The sequence below is a fragment of the Triticum dicoccoides genome, chromosome 1B (genome assembly GCF_002162155.2).
Source record: "Triticum dicoccoides isolate Atlit2015 ecotype Zavitan chromosome 1B, WEW_v2.0, whole genome shotgun sequence".
NCBI lineage: Eukaryota > Viridiplantae > Streptophyta > Magnoliopsida > Poales > Poaceae > Triticum > Triticum dicoccoides.
In genome coordinates, this window is record NC_041381.1 from 377,819,343 (window position 1) to 377,835,258 (window position 15,916).

Below are 15,916 nucleotides of genomic sequence, written 5' to 3' on the forward strand. Positions count from 1 at the left end.
TCGAAAAGACAATCAGCTCAAATTATATAACTTGAAAAAGGGAGATATACTCTGAACACTGGAGAATGGTGATGCCCTCATTTAGCCCACCAGTAGTTCAAAACAATAAACAGTTTGAAACAACGATATATACAACATTCAAACACTGACTAGTGACTACTACTGACATAAAAAACAAGACATGATAGTTCATAAGAAGTCTTGCTACACCACCAAAACGCACCCATCTGCAGCGCTCAAACTCTCGTGAATCCATACGAGAATGACATTCTAAACAGGGGCAACTATTACATAGTAAGAGTGACATAGACGAGGATGACCAAATGACAAGGAATATGCATAACAAAAGAAAGACCTACCCATCCAGAATAAGCAGCAAAGACAACAAAGTCATTCGAAGAGATGATCCAACACCATCATAATTTGCAGCCCCGCTTCAGCGACCAGTGATCCAGAGACACCAGTCCTCCACCCTTTCGACGCAACAGCCCAATTACCTATCAACCTGAAGGCTTGAACCACATCACTGCCTATCGTAATTGAGACATCCAAGGATCAAAGTTAATCCGGATGCCTTTGTCATTCTCACCTTCTTTTGGCTATAGGTTGTATCGTTGACACTCAGGGGAGTTTGCTCCCGAACTCCTAGGGCTCGCCCTGTAGACACAGTTTTCCATAGCAAACAAAGCCTCTTTGCCATCAAGGTCCTTGCCAACAGTGATTTTCTGGTTAATCGGATAATTGAGTCCGAGAAACGGAGAGTGTTAACCAAGGCTGTTTACCCGCCTCCAACTAAAAAATCCTGAAGGCCCCAACAAGCTGGTATCCTGCTCATAGACGTAACCGCCACTGTCTAGATACTCACGTATTTTATGGTGCTTGTATACAGTGGGGTTTTTGCAATATAACTTTCCGGCTCATGTGTCTGAATGATCATCAGTCTTTTGCCGTCGTCTGATCAAGCGAGGAACCAATTGTGCTTCCCTATTTTTGGCAAAGGTGGTGTGATTACAAAGGGCAGTAACTATAGGGACACTACATCATATCAAAAAGGACAGGCATTGTTAATGTAAGATCAACATTGTTTAGAGTATGAGTAGGATAATGCAAGAAACATCATTGATATGTCCCTGTTGGAACTGGGAGGAAAATACAGGGAAATGTATATTGGGTTCGAAAATATAGAAGTGCCATGCATGGTTATACTCATGTTATCTCGCAATCGATTCTTCACATGAAACTACCATGTCATGCATGTTATGTAATCATGTTATATCCTCACAAACAAATTCTTCAAGGTAACTAATATACCATGCATTGTTATATACTCGTGTTCTGTGGGCAAACTTTTTGTGAGGATATTATTCTAGCCATTGATTGCTGAAGGGCGAATATTGGTATGTACACATGGTAAGCATTACATGATTTCACTACTTCCAAATATAGAGTTCTCCATGTGCACATTTACTTCCCTAATGTATGGTTAGATGAAACCAACAGTGTGGTGCATGTTTCTACATCATGAAAATGAGGAAACTAACATGGCCATTGATACACACTCATATTTAGTAGTAGTATATAGATTACTGTAAAATAAAGAGAATATCCATATATTCCTAACCGTTTGATTATTCAGGGGTACAAATTGGCTGTAATGACATGGTCACAATCGCATGAATTAACTCATTCCAGGTATAGCTGATTTACAGCGTCTCTAATACATTGCCATAGTTTTACTCAAATTCTGCTCAAACAGGGATATGCCAATCATCACAAAAAGTTCAAACAGTGTCATGGCGTCATCATTAACATGAGATGGAAACAACTTACACACGCCGTCCCAGCAATATGTGGTGCCATCTTCTTTGTTGATCGCGTAGATGATGCCATTGTGTTCAATAGCATCAGAGAAGTGTGTATCGACTTTGACGATGATCCACTGCGAGCTGAGTTGTCTCCAGCTAAAGAAGGCACCAGCGTAAAGATAGGCGAGTCTATGGTCGAACAAGGCAATTAGCTTGAAGTCTGCATAATTCACATGTCGTGTGGGCACTTGGCAAATTACAATCTTCTGCAAAACAAGGTCCGTCCAACTGATGTGGTAATCTAGATGACTTGGACCGCGATGGTAAAACTCTATATAATCCAATGGAGGAAGGATAATCTCATGGGAGGTCGGGAAGTTCACGAGCACCAACTTTTTACCATCTCCTCTGAAGGCAGCCATCCAGTGGGAGTTCATGCCGACCCAATACATACTTGCCAAGAAGTTTCGGGTGATGGTGATTGGATCGAAGTCAAGGGAAATGATGTACGATGACCCACTACATACTTGCAAAGAAGTTTCAGCTAATGGATATCGGATTGAAGTCGAGGGGCATCATGTACGCCTCCGTATCATGGTGAGCCAATCTCGCAAGACCAAATAGCAGCAAGCAGGGTGTCTTGAAAAGCTTAGGCCTCGCTTCGATGATGGTCGTGTGCATGTCCCTCGAGCATGCAGCCAGCCGCAGGGCGCTCAACATATCCATACACGAACAACAGAGGTCGAGGATGTCACCGGGGAGATTGCTCCAATCGCGGATGGATGCTGCACGGTTCATGTTCGCCATGGTGGAGTTTGGAAGGTTGGGTTTTTCGGGGGCTTGATTTACGGGGGAGAAGGTTGTCGGTGCTGGAGCGGCTAGCGAGGGAATAGTGGTACTAGGGGAGGCGAGCAAGGCGACGGTACACGGGGGCACAGTGAGATGGAAACAGAGATGGAGATGGAGATGGAGCGTGCTATGGGAGGGGAGAGGGAGACGAGGCGAGGCATGCTAATGTGTTGTACATCGGCAGTGACACACTACACATTGCACAGGGTGAGGCTGACTTTGGTAACCCGAACACGCCGCCTGGACTAGTGTCAGACGCAGGGTGTTGTCACTTCACTATGAGGATCGGATGAATAGTATTTTGACCATCAAGTGTACCACAGTTGTACTACTACTAGTAGTAGGAACATGAGTACTCCAGTACTGTATAGTGGAAATAGGTCTCCCGTGCTAGCATGCATGTTCACTTCATCCTCCAGCTATCATCCATATTGCGAGCAGAACCAAATTCTCATGCATGCGGAAGCGCGAATATGAGCCTTTTCTTTTTTGATGAGGATAGCAGTGTATTCCTTAACTAGAGAATGTTGTGTCTCCCACATACGCGCCAATATCCATCTGAACCAGCTACGACACATTTTTATCTGTTTACATAGGTCCCACCTATCCGGAAGGATGGGAACGCACACGAACAGGTACGACTCCTCAGTCTACCCGCATAGCCTTTTCATTTAGTCTACCTAGCCGTCTAATCAACTGTGTGCACGTCACTTCTCCCATTAATTTTCCATCGAGAACCGATTTTCCTTGGCTTCTTCACCTCCCCTTCGTCTTCATTTGCATCCAAACCCCACTGAGTTCACATTGTTTTAACCTCTTCACATACTCCTGGAGTAATTTAGAAGCCCCTTTAAATAATCATCTACTTCAGTTAGACTAGCCATCTAATCCTAATTCTCCAAACCATAGCCCTTCGTTCTAGCGGTTTCAAATGGCGAAAGAGATCGAGATGCAGGTTTTTAGCATCCAACATGTCCTCGTCGAAGGCTCGTTGAGCATAGTTGCCACCGTCATCGTCCACCCAAGGGTTGTTCAGAAGTGGATCAACAATATATCCAACTCCCTCGAAAAGGTAGAGACGAGGGTCATCGGTCTCGACACAGAGTACATGGAGCGTGCCACTAGGAAGATCCGACGCGCTGCCGTCCTTCAGCTATGCCTCGAAGATAATGTTTTGGTGTAACACATCATACACGCGCCCTCCATACCAGGTGAGCTTCACAATTTCTTGTCTCGGGAGGACATATACTTCTGTGGGGCAGCCATCAAAGGGGACAAACAGAAACTGGAGCCGTACAACCTTGATTTGAAAAGCATCGCTGACCTACAAACTAGAATCAAAATTCATGTAGAAGATTGTGATAAACAGACGCCATCCCTATTCGACGTAGCAAATTTTGTGCTCAGTACAAATCTTCAGAAGGGTGACAAGATGCTGTCATTAAGGTCGTCTGCATGGGAGAATTATCCCTTGATATACGAGTGGATAAAAATGCTGCCCTCGATGCCCGTGTGAGTTTCGAGATAGCTGCAAGGTCCAAAGAGCTTGTTGTGAAGCCGTCTCCCACAGAAAATGAGAACAAGAAGAAGAATAAGAAGAAGAAGAAGAAGAAGAAGAAGAAGAAGAAGAAGAAGAAGAAGAAGAAGAAGAAAAGGCTGCACCAGCAGCAGGGCATTATGGATGGATGAACTATTTCCTCTCTTGTAAAAAAAAACTTATTCCCTCTCACTATATACTGATATAGATGGACTATTTCAATGGTGTGCATGTCTTTCGAACAAGTAGTACTGTGGGTCCACTTGACTATAAGGAACTATTTATCCGCCTAGCTTTCTCTACAACTCCTTCCAGTGATCGGTATGCAATGCATGTGTCCGTAGACATGACGGCTTGTCCATGGAAGTTCAACTACAGCGACCATCATGTTTCATCCACTGCCACTCGTGATTCCCATGATGCCGCTCCAACCCACAGCACCATGTCCCCCGACGTGCGCCTCACCCCTCTTGGCTGCACCGCCCCTCTTCCTTTGTGTGCATGACATGTGGGCCACCTTAAATGCGGCGAGCATCAAGTTTCTACCGCAGCCACACGCGATTCCCACGACGCCGCTCGAACCCATGACACCACACGTCCCCCGACCTGCGGCTCACCCCTCTCGGCCCCACTGCCCCTCTACCTTCGGGAGCATTACATGTGGACCAGCCACTTATCGGGTCCACATGTTATTGACTCAAAGGTAGGTGTAGTAAGGCGCTGAAGCTCAGTCCCGAGGGCCCTGAGAGGAAAGGTAACTCCTGCGCCAGGCCTTGTGATGCTACCGCTACACGAAATCGTGCCAAACTCGAGATTTGTTTCTTTACTATACATGCACACAACGATTTAATGGACATTGTAATCTCAACATGTGATGGGGAGCTCTAAATTTGAATTTGAAACTTATAAAACGAAAAGATTCAAAAGAAATAAAGTGAGAGAGAGGGAGTACATCGTAGGATGTGTCCCATACGAAACAAGTCCCCTGGTTTGTCACCGCGAAGATGCGGTTAGAAAGGAGCACAATGTCTTCGTACTCATACGACAACAAATCGGCCGCAGATAGCATGGTCCACCTTTGACCACCATGTGCAAGGTTCGTGCTATCTTCTTCAATCTCACCGTTGTTCCATCATACCAATTCATGCGGTGGCCCGTTGCATGGCTGATCCCAATGTTGGACAAAGGTTCTACAGGAACGGTGTCACCGTTGTAAATGTTGTGCAAATTGATGTTGGTACCCTCCCGTACATATGCAAGCTAATCTCCACTCGCATCGAGCCTAACCTGTGAAACAGTGGGCAGGGGGAGAATTATGAAATGGACACAGAAGCAGTCTTTAGAATGCATTTACTACGTGATCAAACTCATCTTACCTACTCATCGGAGGAAATCCGAGTGCCCCTCAACGTCGGCATCTCAAGGGGCATCAACTTGCAACGACGGCCACGCCGCGCTGGAGAGACCCCCAAGGAAACATCCTCGTGCGTTCCACGGAACATCAAGATGCATTTGTATGAGTAGTTTATCTTGTGAGAGAAAAGTATGAACGAGGGAAGGCCTCTAGAGATAGAGATAGAGACTACTACTACCAATGTGATGGCCCGTGTGTTGCAATGGATCCAAAGTAGTAGAATAATACTTGTTCATGTGCTTGAAATATAAACACTCTAGTTTTGATATACATGTGTCAGCAGACATGACAGCTTGTCCATGGAAGTTGAACCACGTCGACCATCATGTTTCTTGTTTCTACCACTGCCACACCCACACGCGATTCCCACAACGCTGCTCCAACCCACGGCACGATGTCCCCCGACGTGGACATGGATCCTCTGACGTGGCTATCACTGCCTTTCCTTCGTTGACAGGTGGGACCCACGCTTGGGGGGACCCACATGTCAGTGACAGAATGGTAGGATTGTTCACGTCAGGGGTCCTCATCCCCCCGACGTGCGCCTCATCCCTCTCGGCCCCACCACTCCTCTGCCTTTGTGTGCATGACATGCGGGCAAGTTGAACTGCAGCGACCATCAACTTTCTACCACAGCCACATCCGATTGGACGCGGTTTGCCTGCTCCGTTGCTGTGCTCCGATCCGTACTCCCGCACCATCGAATTTTCATCCAGCGGCTGTGTCACATTTCGTCCCGGGCATCAATCCTCAGGTGGAGTACTTCTGTACTACAGGTAGTACCCGCTGGTGTGGCCATCTACGCCTCATAACACCCCGACACCCAGCTGTGGCACCCTCGCCACAGCCACGCCACCACCGGCCGTTTCATCTCGAACGAGTGAGTCACAAACCACGCCACCACCATGAGAATGACATGTGGGCCAGCCGCATTTAAGGTCTGCATGTCATTGACTCATAGGCCAGTGCACTAAGCCACTGAAGCTCGGTCCTGTGGGCCTCGAGAGGGAAATGTAACTCCTGCGGCAGGCCTTGTGGTGCTCCCGCAGTACGAGCTCGTGCCAAACCCGGAATTTGTTTCTTACTACTACCAACTAGTAAGGCACACGTGCATTGCACGCATGAGATTCTGGTGGTTTGTGCATTATGCTTAAGGGCATGTTTGGTTTGCAGCCTAAGGTTGCCATGCCTAAGCTTAAGCATGCCACAATCTCTTCGGCATGTGTTTGGTTCATTGCCACACTTGTGGCTTGCCACACTTGTGGCTTGCCACACTTTTCTAGCTACATGGTCCACATGTCATACACTCAACTTCTTGCCAAATCTTGCCACACTTGGCCATTTTGGGGCTGTTTGGATTGTGACTATGGGGTTGTTTGGTTCTAGGCCTAGCATTGCCACGCTTTGCCATGCATTTTTTCTAAGTTTACCTAAGGTTAGTTCATCAAAATGAGAGCTACAAGTTGGCAAGCCTAAGGGAATCTTGCCACAATGTTTGTGTGTACGCCATGTGGGGCCTAAGTGTGGCTTGCCTAAGGTGTGGCTTGAACCAAATACTCACCTAAGTTGGTCAAACTTGCCCAACCTTAGGTGTGGCAATCTTTGGCGAAGTTAGTCACAAACCAAACAACCCCTATCTTTGCCATATATTGCCACATGATTTTTGCCACACTTGCCACACTTGCCTTAGTTGAGTTGCTCAAATTGTTAGCCACACTTTGGCTTGCCTAAGGGAATCTTGCCACACCTTTTGTGTCTACTAGTTGACCCGTTGCGCCAAATGGCGCAGAGACCTGTTGAAGACATGTTGTCGATGAAAATAATTTCATGTTGCAAGAACCTTCAACTAAAGCCATGTTCGCGATGAAAATAGTTTCCTTTACTAAGGACGGTCCATGTATATACAGTCGGTTTAGTTGTGGTCTGCTATATCCATATGTGCCTTGAAAAAAACATGGTTTAATTTGCAGAGCCTCACGTGTTTCAAGTATGAATAACAACTACAAACTCTTTTTGTGCGATTCAAACACATCTCCAGAGTTTTTATTTCTTAGTACATATTGTCTAAAGTAACATTTTTGCCCAGAGAGAGAGAAGCATACCCCTCTCTCATTATGATTATTATTAAAAGGTATTAAATTTGAAATAGACACTTTCATTTACTTGAAGCACTTGAAGAAAGAGAACTTAGACATACTTTTACGCAATGCTCATTTAACCTGTGAAGGACTACACAATGCTCATTTAACTCATGAAGGACAAAAATATTCCACCGTCTCTGAATGATGAACTAAACTAAATAAAAAATATATGCAGTAAATTCATTCAAAGTATAAAAGGGATCTTACATCAAATAAGGCATTACAACAAACATGGTGTTATCTTAGTAAAAGAAATTACATCATTAGAAGAGAAAAGGGAAAAAAATCAAACATGAGATTGAGATTAATACATCTAGGAGGAGGTCGTAGACATCACTGTGATCATTTTGCGGCCTTGGGAGCAAACGATCCATGGTTTTTATATGCCTTGTCCGGCTGCTGGAGTAGATGACATGGAAACGTCGTATCTACCATCTCGATGGCTTAGACCCAAGGAGCTGAATGTTCATCTCGGCCCTTCCCAGCTTCCATCAATGGATTTTTATAGTCAGGGTTAAAGACCGAGAGGCCCTATGCATGTTCAAATATGCGAGTAGCATATCCAATACAAATCAAGAAAAGAAAAGAGAAGACCACAAACATCACAAAAACAAAATTTTGACAAATTATCTCTATTGTAAAATTGAGGGAGTCACTCATTATTCAAGAGAACTGGCCATTGACAATTCAGTTACAATTGTCAAAGAGAACTGTAAATTGCTAACTTAATTACATCATTCTTCACATAAGCTTCTCACTGAGGAAATTTCTTGACTGGAAGGTCACATTTCAAACCATTGCACTTATAAAACCCAGCCCTGTTGTCATTTAAATTGCAAATTAATCATCAATAATGCACAATAATTTATGACCCACAAACGGTTTGGAGCCTAAGGAGAAAATATCAATGCAAATAAATACACATGTAGTAAGATGCATTGCAATAGTCGTATTACTTGAATTTGTAAGCTAACCAGCAAACACATAGTACCCAAAAGAGACAAAGCTTTAACCATAATTGGTGCTTAACCTTCTTGCTCCTGCTAATGATTTTGGCCATGAAGGCATCAGAGTAAGGGGAGGAAGAACAGGACGGCGCCTACCGGAAGTTCCTGATGGGTGTTGACGGCCTGGCCAAGCCATCTCCCTCCATGATAGGTGGCAGTCGGCGGAGAGGTGTAAATATGACGAGATGTGAAAATAAGCTCGAGGAAATTAATATGGACCAGCAAACTGACAAAAGCAGAATATAACATAATTATATTGTAGAGTGTACTAACATAATTATATTCCGGATTAAACTAATAGCATAACAATTTACAGGGTTAGAATGCAGTGCACATATATATCTTAGTGGCGCAAAAACTATTTAGCCAACTTCACTAACAATATAGAAATTGTCTTCAGTGTACTAACATAGTTATTTTGGATATAAGCAATCAACCACAAATTTAACATCAGAGATATCTGACCATTTTAAGTAACGAAAAAAGAGCCCAATAGCAAGATAGCACAACATGGAGCTGCATTGACCAGCCCCTTTTAAAGAAAGGCTTTAGGATCAGAAACTGTGTAGTTGATCAACTTGGAAATATAAAAGCATTTCCTTCAAATCAGTATAGCACCTCCGACAAATGCAATGTGATAAGAAAGCAATGAACATATACACTGCTCCACACTTAGTTTTGTATGTAAAAAGAAAGCCATGCCACATGATTTTTTTGGATCACAAAAACCCAGCCTGAATACATCTGAATGATATAATCAATTTTTGAAATGTTTGGCAGGCACAAGAAAAACACACGAGTAAAAATAATAATATATGATTGGTATCTGTATTTGATCCACCTGGGTACATGACATCCTAAAAGCAACAAACAAGCTGCCATGCAACCTGATGTGCAGCTTATCACATGGTACACAGAACTTCACAAATTATCAGGACATCAATGAAGTATTAAAATGCATGAGCAAGCAGATAAACTTACCCCAGAACTTGTTTCCCAAAGTACTTACAAGATGCTGACCACAATATAAAGCCGGTGACCTGTACTGATCTGTAGGACTACATCATTGTAATTTGTTCAAACTAGCACCTAAATTCCACACACTGCCTCACTACATGCAGGTGAAAAGGCATAAACCAGAATGCGACTGAACAAGTGATAACAAGATTGGCATACCTAGTTTGGAACTTGTATGCAGAGCAGGGGAAATGAGAAAGTTGGAGGTAGTGTTATTGTGGAAATCCACATAGACATGAAAATAAGTTATCCAACCAATTAGATAAAAGACCTCGTTTTGAGTATACGTGCACTTAAACCTTTCATTAACAATCGTTTTGTTGTTGGTCTACACCATATGAACCCAAAGTAAGTTTTCCCTTTTACTTCTGTTTTTTCATGCAAATGTGTAACAGAGAGAGGGTCTGAAAAGGATTGTTAAAGACTTCAACTCATTTTTTTACCAAAACATGCATACAAGGCATAATAGTGATTCAGTATATTTGCTAGAAGATAATGTAATGTACATTTATAAGAGAATGTAGTATAAACACAACTGAAAATTCTGTAACATAGTTTAGAAGATACCATATTAACAGCGAATACAATATAAAAAAGAGCCACTGTAAGGCATAATGGTGATTTAGTGTTGGTTTTCAAATAAACGCAAAAAATACTACTAGCACCACAAATTAAGGCTCGCAATATAAAACAGAGAAATTGCCCAAGTATTTATTTTGTGAGTGTTGAAGCATGATAAATGTGAGCGGAAATCCTGTCTTATGAATGAGCAGTTCGATTTTCTCACATGATATAGTACCTGATGCACCCGTGATTGGATTACTGCTTGTTGGGGGGAAAGCAAGCACAACAAAGCTTCAGAAATACCACTATAGGGATCACCATATTTTACAGATAAAATTGTCATTGTTAGCCTGTCCACAAAGTTGGCAGAAAAATATCAGTGTTGCCTCCAAAATCATACCAGCAACTTTACCATGTTATACAGAGAACCTAAAAAACATCAGGAAATAAGTACCCAAATATAATAACAAACAAATAAAATTACTCGAGAAATCGTTCCCCATGCTACCTATATGCCTTGCTTAAGAAAAAAAATAACCTGCCTAAGAAATTGTTTCACACGGCACCTAAAATCTAAATCCGATGGGTTGTGGCCAAACTTATCTGCACCACCAAACCATTTTAAAAGGTCAAACAAGCAGTTCCAATGGGCCATTTAGCTCACTAGAAAGTCCAACCTCTACATAACACCTAAGAGATTCAAGACAAAAGCTAGCTCAACGTTCCTCGCAGCTAATAGAAACACCATGAGAGAACTGCTCTGCAACAAAAATGAAAATTGCAACCATAGTGACAGTAGCAGGGTTCAGAAAACTGCTTTTTTTTCTAGAACCAAACCAACATTGTTTTTAATGTCATGCAAAAGCTCTTCTTTTGTGTTTTTTACACAGATAAAACCTGTCCAAATCTATGTTTTTTGGCCTTCCGTGCCATTATTAAGAACACCACAGCTACAAAAGCTTCTGCCTTTGCACACCACTTTCCTCCCGACTTCACTAAATCATAGAAGAACATAATTTTTATAATTGACAATAGTAACAGTCTCCAGCTATAGTAGCAGGCTCGAATTCTCTCAACTATATATTGCAAAAATGGTTGTACTCCCTTCTCGCAAGTCCTCTGGTTCCCGCCCGTGGCACTCTTTCTTGCTTCATCAGCCATAGTGCGAGTCAGATGACTCATACACCAGCACGCGCACGTGCCGTACTGGTTGACTTACACAAAGATTTGAAAACACCCACAATGAACCAACCGAATCACACAGACAGAAGGTCCACAAGTCATCCAACCAGAAAAATAGAGAAAAGGTAACAAAATTTACCATGCATTCAACCAATCCAATGATCAATAGCAAAAGTCAAAAGCCATCCGACAGCCACGAGTGATGCGCACGGGAGGATCTCCGCGGAGGAGGGTCGGCTAGCATCCCACAAATTAAGGCTCGCAATACAAAACAGAGCAATTGCCCAAGTATTTATTTTGTGAGTGTCGAAGCATGATAAATGTGAGCGAAAATCATGTCTTATGAATGAGTAGTTCGATTTTCTCACATGATATATCACCTGATGCAACCATGATGGGATTACTGCTTGTTGGGGGAAAGCAAGCACATCGAAGCTTTAGAAATACCACTATAGGGATCACCATATTTTACAGATAAAATTTTCATTGTTAGCCTGTCCACAAAGTCGGCAGAAAAATATCAGTGTTGCCTCCAAAATCGTACCAGCAACTTTACCATGTTATACAGAGAACCTAAAAAACATCAGGAAATAAGTACCCAAATATAATAACAAACAAATAAACCTACTCGATAAATCGTTCCCCATGCTACCTATATGCCTTGCTTAAGAAAAAAAACAACCTGCCTAAGAAATTGTTTCACACGGCACCTAAAATCTAAATCCGATGGGTTGTGGCCAAACTTATCTGCACCACCAAACCATTTTGAAAGGTCAAACAAGCAGTTCCAATGGGCCATTTAGCTCACTGGCAAGTCCAACCTCTACATAACACCTAAGAGATTCAAGACAAAAGCTAGCTCAATGTTCCTCGCAGCTAATAGAAACACCATGAGAGAACTGCTCTGCAACAAAAATGAAAATAGCAACCATAGTGACAGTAGCAGGGTTCAGAAAACTGCTTGTATTTCTAGAACCAAACCAACATGGGTTTTAATATCATGCAAAAGCTCTTCTTTTGTGTTTTTTTACACAAATAAAACCTGTCAAAATCTATGTTTTTCGGCCTTTAGTGCCATTATTAAGAACACCACAGCTACAAAAGCTTCTGCCTTTGCACAACACTTTCCTCCCGACTTCACTAAATCATAGAAGAACATATTTTTTATAATTGACAATAGTAACAGTCTCCAGCTATAATAGCATGGTCGAATTCTCTCAACTATATATTGCAAAAAGGGTTGTAGTAGTCTCCGGCTTGGCTGGTTTTACCTTGAACAAAATTGCGATTTAGAAAAGCAGCATGGGTTTTCTGAAGAAGCTCTTGTACCCGGTCAACAGTCCCATTGCCTGATCGGAGTGAGGGAGAAATGCAGGTAGGAATAATGAACAAGCATCCTGAAGTGAGAGTAGTAAATAACCAAGAAATGAACTAATAAAAAACACAAAGAACAATCACTATCAGACCCATTAATTTGTCCATATACATGATTTAGAGTATAACTTGGCAATGAAAACTATCTAGGCAGATTAGAGATAGAGCTCACCTTGTTTTTTCCTCTTCCTCAAGATCCTTCCTCTTCTCTTCTTCGTTCGATCTGCACACATCTTGTTTAGAAAAACATAAAACAAGTATCCAAATTAGATTAAAGAACCAAGGAAACAACAGGGGAACTTGCATGAGTTTTTCTTCTGCATCTTCCATGGATGAGAATCTCACAGAGAATGTTGAGATCCATCTTGGCCTCACCTTCTGCCGAGGACGACAACGATGAAGGCACCATGGACCACCGCTTCACCAGCATCACCGCCTGCTGCGGCTGCTGCTCCCCTCATCCCCGGCGGCGCCACCACTGGAAGATGAGAGGAGGTGAGGAGAGGTGACGGCCTCTATCACCCCACGGCGCCGGCGACCACCAACTCCAGATTGGAGAATTGGGAGGAAAGAAGGGATGAGAGGAGAGGTGGCGGCCAAGCTCACCTTGACATCTTCCAAGCTCCTCCCGCGCGCACCATCTTCAGTCGTCAGGATCTCATCCATGAAGATGCTGCTTTTCCCTATCGTTGGCCTCTCCTCCACCCTGTGAGGCGTCCGCTGCCCGGTCTTCGGCCTTGCTGAGCGGGTGGTTGTGGATGCGGTTACTGTGGGGATCGAGGGAAACGGGGGCTAGGGTTTGGGCGGCGGCTGGCACCGGACTGAGAGGAGGGAGGAGGAGGTAGGAGAAGGGAGGGGGCCGATGACCCGGCGGAGGAGAGGAGGCGGCCGAGGCAAGCGGGGAGAAGAGGGGCGGCGACATGGGAGAGGATGGAGGGAGCGGGGAGGAGGGGACGAGCAGGGTTAGCGGCTAGGGTTTTGATGCGCGGGTGGACCGGATTGGCAAATTCCCTTGGGGACACGAACAAAGTTTACCCAGCCAACAAGCGTGCGAGACGAGCCCACCAGTCACTGGCCAACGAAAATAACCATGAGGTGAAAATCGATTTTAACCGTTCTGAAGATCTAACGGCTTAGACGTGTCCGAAAGCCAGATCCGACGGCCCACGAAGGCCAATCAGGGGAGCCTTCTGGAGGTGAGTTGGGTAGCCTCATTATTGTTTTAAATGACATGTGGGGCTCATTGCTCATAAAAAAATCCTTGCCTTAGGTGTGGATAGAACAAAACACCTACCTAACTTGGTCAAACTTGCCTAAGGTTAGGTGTGGCAAAGTGTGGCAAGGTGTGTCTAGGAACCAAACAACACCTTTGTTAGCCACACTTTTTGTGGCAGACACACTTTGCCTAAGCTTAGTTGTGGCAAAGTTAGTCATGAACCAAACAGACCCTAAGTTCAACCATGGAGTCTTATAGATTCTACATGTGGCAGAATCTGGTGGAATGTAGATGATATCCAACAGCCGGTATTGCTCGGATTTGCATCTTTGTACCGTCCATTGGTTTCATCCAATGACCAACTTTCAAAGTAATTCACACACTATATAGGGGTATAGATGTTTGATTTGCAGCCTAAGGTTTCCATGCCTAAGCTTAGGCGTGCCACAATATCTTAGGCATGTGTTTGGTTCATTGCTACACTTGTGGCTTGCCACATTTTTCTAGGTACATGGTCCACATGTCATAGACTCAACTTCTTGCCAAATCTTGCCACACTTGTGGTGGCTATTTTGTTAGCCACATTTTTTGTGGTAGACACACTTTGCCTAAGCTTAGTTGTGGCAAAGTTAGTCATGAACCAAACAGACCCTAAGTTCAACCATGGAGTCTTCGAGATTCTACATGTGGCAGAATCTGGTGGAATGTAGATGATATCCAACGGCCAGTAGTGCTCGGATTTGCCATCTTTGTACCGTCGGATTGGCTTCATCCAACGACCAACTTTCAAAGTTATTCACACACTATATAGGGGGTATAGATATAGATGTGCCGGCCCGTTGCAATGGATCGAAAGTATATCTATTTAGTGGAGTGCACTCTAAACACATTATCTATTTATTTTTCTCTAACCTTTCGTAGCCATGCAACCAAGCCACATAAGCTTCATGGGTGCCCCCATATCATATTATTCATACTACATTGACTGGAAAAAAGATAAATCACCCAAAACAAGATCGACCCGTTTTTTGTTCCTACGATGCTGTGCCGTGCACGTACCTACTAGTTGTATAGTGGTAGTACTAGTTGTATAGTACTCCCTCTGTCCCATAATATAAGAACGTTTTTGACACTAGTGTAGTGTTAAAAACGTTCTTATATTTTAGGACAGAGGGAGTACAAACTTGGTACTAGTAGGAGTAGTAGTACGGAATGCTCCTACTCTATCCACGAGCCCCATCTGACACCAAATTTCTTGGCTTCCGTGCTATAGCTAGATCTTCCCCTCGTTTCTGTTTTCCAACCCAGCGGCGGGCAGGGTCCGGTTTGCCAATAGACGTTTTGCTCAACGACGGTCCCACATGAAAGTGAAAATGCTACGCAACACGCCTTCCCTAAGATATGTGTCGTGCCGGAGGGGCCGTGGAGTACTCCCGATTCCCGGGCGTGTGCGGGTGCGACGCGAACGCGACATGACTTTTCCTTGTACTAGCAATGTTCCCGTGCGTTGCGACGGATCAAGTAGTAGAATAGTAGTACTTGTTCACAAACTTGAAAGAAATCACTCTTGTTTTGATATACTCCTAACATATTACTTTTCACTCAAAATATATTCCTCGCGCTGTTTTGATCAGGTGAGGGAGGGATGTGGTTTCTTTCAAGATAATAAGGGGTTTTCTGCAAATTGGAGCAGAGAAGTGGGCTATTGTTGCAAAAATGCCACAACTTACCTCACAACCGTTAGATGCAGATCTGATGGTCAGAAACGATAGTTGGCAGACACACCACCATCACCAACTGAGTCTTTTAT

General features: G+C 43.6%; 1 long non-coding RNA gene across 7 annotated transcripts; it reads right to left on the reverse strand.

The window, feature by feature from the left end:
- Positions 1-7,925: 7,925 nt before the first annotated feature.
- On the reverse strand, positions 7,926-13,873 carry LOC119336506. 7 transcript variants are annotated; one of them, XR_005162591.1, is made up of 5 exons: positions 13,497-13,873; positions 13,266-13,368; positions 13,063-13,123; positions 12,788-12,865; positions 7,926-12,010 (listed from the first exon to the last, which is right to left on the reverse strand). It is a non-coding gene; the product is annotated as an uncharacterized LOC119336506 (long non-coding RNA). The 7 variants fall into 7 exon arrangements; XR_005162595.1 differs by having other exon boundaries at positions 7,926-10,684; positions 11,656-12,010; positions 13,266-13,873; XR_005162605.1 differs by having other exon boundaries at positions 7,926-8,564; positions 8,850-12,010; positions 13,266-13,873.
- Between the last annotated feature and the right edge of the window lie 2,043 nt (positions 13,874-15,916).